Source organism: Microtus pennsylvanicus, chromosome 2 (assembly GCF_037038515.1).
Source record: "Microtus pennsylvanicus isolate mMicPen1 chromosome 2, mMicPen1.hap1, whole genome shotgun sequence".
Taxonomy (NCBI): domain Eukaryota; kingdom Metazoa; phylum Chordata; class Mammalia; order Rodentia; family Cricetidae; genus Microtus; species Microtus pennsylvanicus.
The window spans coordinates 107,136,346-107,140,011 of NC_134580.1; positions in this window are offsets into that span (position 1 = coordinate 107,136,346).

A 3,666-nucleotide genomic window follows, 5' to 3' on the forward strand; every position below is an offset into this window, starting at 1 on the left:
GAGAGTTTATGATATGCAAGGCATGTGCTGGGTTTTACATGCCGTTTAATCCATACAAATATCACATTACTGAACCATACTCTTGTTGAGACATAGGGAGTAATTTCTAGTGTTGGAGTACTAGTTCAGGCCTGGCTGACCTCAGGACTCTCAGAGTCTTTGACTTTCTGTGATGCTATCTGTGCAGCATCACAAGCCCAGATGCTAAAGTGGCTCCAACTTCTGTCATCCTTATGGAAATGTGCTCGTGACTTTCAAACGGCATCGTTCAAATATCCAGATCATGGTTTTACCACTCAAAACCCTTCTCTATGCTGAGTTCTAGTGGCCTGGACGGTCCACTAGGGATTCTAGTTAACCTTAAGTGAGAATCAAGAAAGAGACAAGGTCTTGAGCTGACGGTACTATCTACCACAAGGCTGGGCCTTTGGGAGAGGTACTTGTGGGTGTTTATGGACCAAGGCTACCAGTTCCTCCTTCCGGGTATGGGTGTTCCTGTGTACGTACACTTCATACAATAGCAATTGCTCAGTTGTGTTTCTTCTCTCACACTTTACTGAAAGAAGTCTATGGTGGTTTGAATAGGAATGGCCCCCATAGGCTCATAGATTTGAATGCTTGGTCACTAGAGAGTGGCGGTACTTAAGTGTGGCCTTGTTGGAGTAGGTGTGATCTTGAGGAAGTATGTCACTGGGGTGTACTTTGTGGTTTCAAATGCTCAAGCTAGGCCTAGTGTTAGTCTCTCTTCCTGCTGCCGTGGATCAACCTGTAGGAGTCTCAGCTCCTTCTCTAGCACCATGTCTTCCTGTGTACCATTGTGCTTCCTGCCGTGCTGATGATGGACCAACCTGATTGGAAGCCTCACCCCAGCCCCTGGCCTGGGAGTTGCCTTGGTTTGGACTCCACCTCCAGAAAAGCCCACCAAGTGCTGACCCCTCCCTAGGGAGGGGCAGGACCAGTCCCACAGCTATTTAGGCTTGAGGCAGGAAAAGAAACAGGTGGTCTCCGGGATTTTGCGTGGGCTCCCCCTCTCTCCACGCTGTCCTGGTCACACAGGAGCCTGGTCATCTTGGAGGAGCCTCTCTGCTGACACAAATAATTCCAATTAGTCCAGATTAGGCCGAATCAAAGATGCCCATATTTAATAAATGCAGCGCTCCTGGGTGGGAGAAGGGAGAGACAGAAAGGGGCGGGGCATACAAAACCCAAGGTCACGTGTTCCTTTTTCCGCTGCAAGCCTAAATAACCTGTGGGAGTGGTCCTGATCCTCCCTGGGGAGGGGTCCGTGCTTGGCAGGCTTTTCCGGAGGTGGAATCCAGACCGAGGCAACTTCCAGGCCAGGGGCTGGGGTGATGCTTCGAACCAAATATCCCAGGGGAGGGGGCTTAGATGGATGCCAAGGACTGGGTGACGCTTCCAATCACAAACCTCTGATAAACTGTAAGCCAGCCACAATTAAATGCTTTCCTTTATATGAGTTGCTGTGGTCATGATGTCTCTTCACAGCAATAAAACCCTAAGACACATGGTTTGCTGAGTTTGCTTTTAGTACCGCACAGGATCACCTTCCCAGGGTTGGCACCATCCTCGGTGGGCTGGAACATTCTACATCAGACATAAATCAAGAATTCCCGCTGCAGACTTGCTCAATCCGATGGAGGGCATTTTCCCACTTGAAGTTCCCTGTTCCCAGATGGCTTCAGTTTGTGTCAAGTTGACAAACCAGGAGTTGGCCAGCTTTCTGTGGCTACAACTAATACCCAGGGTAATAAACTCATAAGGGGAAAGGGTGATTCTGCACCTCAGTTTTGGGCTGTAACTGATTGGCCCTGTAGTTCTTGGGCCTGTGGTAGAGCAGCACACCATGCTAAGAACACGTGACAGAGTGAAACACACTCTCCCTAGCACCAGCCAGGGAATAAGAAAGAAGAGAGGCTGGGTCACCCTAGAAGGAGAAGACATGTGAATTCCAAAGGCTCAGACTGGGAGTGAGGGTAGCACACCCCTTACATGTGTTGGCAGGAACATACACATCCATGTGACCAGGACTCATTCAAAGGGGAATGGGAAGTCTAAGACTCAGAATTTCCCTTCTCTAAGAGGACGAGATGGTTCCAAGCTGTCCCACATCTTGCATCTGAGTGACACCAGCTGAAAACGTTAGTGATTTCGACAGCTCAGTGTCAGATTGGATAGTTTTGGGTTATTTTATCTGTGCCACCACTCACCATGGAACAGAGTGGCCCCATTAGTGCAGATCTGATACTCATTTCTCTCAGCGTTCGTCTCAGTAGACCCTCCGAAATCGGCGCTGGGACAGCGGTGCAAGGAGGGGGAGGAGAGATGAATTTTATCACTAATAAAAGGAGTGGTGCACAAAACCCAAAACAAACAAAAATTATGTAGTAATGGGCTGGGGATGTGCTCAGTTGGTAAAGTGTTTGCTTAGCATGCACGAAGCCCCGGGTGGGATTCCTCAGCATTAAATAAAGTCAGAGTGTCAGAGTGTGCCTACGGTAGATGAGACAGGGGCAGCCTTCACATGGTACTCAGTAGATAAGGAAAGCAGGGTAGAGAGAAGCCCCGTGGTGTTCTTCCCCTGCCCCCACCCCAACCCCACCCCAACAGCTTGGGTCTGCTGAGGGCATTTACGAATGAGTGTGAAATGCTCTTAGTACCAAAGTTGATTTCCTCAGGCTGTCAGGCAAAGGGACAATAGACGTTTTTTTTTTTTTTTTTTTTTTGGTTTTTCAAGACAGGGTTTCTCTGTGGTTTTGGAGCCTGTCCTGGAACTAGCTCTTGTAGACCAGGTTGGTCTCGAACTCACAGAGATCCGCCTGCCTCTGCCTCCCGAGTGCTGGGATTAAAGGCGTGGGCCACCACCGCCCGGCGACAATAGACTTTTAAGGGACAAATCTGCCACTACTCAAAAGGGGAAGCTAGGGTCCAGAGAAGGGAAAGTGGCCCAATTCTGGTGAATTGCAGGACCTGTGAAGAGTCCAGGGCTTCCCTGATTCTGTTTAGGACGGACCCTCAGGCAGAGTCCAGAGGAGCCCTCCTCAGCAGATGACGGAGTTTGACACACACCCGCTCCCTGGAAACCAACAGCGAGCAGACCCGAAGGGACGCACAGCTTCACTTGGGTACAGGAAGGAAACTTAGAACTTTAGTTTTAGTTTATTTTGAGACAGTAGCCCAGCTGGCCTCGAATTCTCTAAGTAGCTGAGGACGACCTTGAATACTTGATCTTTCTTCTCCTACCTCCTTAGTGTTGGCAGGCCCGATTTTACAGGGCTGAGATCGGACCCAGGGCTTGGGGCTGGCTAATCAAGCATTCTACCAACTCACCTACATCCCCTGCCTGGATCTTTTGTTTTCACCCATCAAATCTGATTTTGAACTAGGTGGGAGAGCCAGACAGACTGCAGAAAGGGATATTTGCAGGCTATGACCCGGGCACAGCTGGAATCATTCCCCTCTGTTTCTCCACCGCACTTCGCGTGTACTGCAACCACACCTGCGCCCCACGCCACTGGCACCCCAGCAGAGCGGCGGCCACCCTGGGGCGGGCCCTGCACCCGAGCTCCAGCCGCAGTGGCCGGCAGACCTGCCCAGAGCGCCGCGCGGAATCACGGTCGTGGGCGGGGCGCCGGCGGTGGGCGCGGC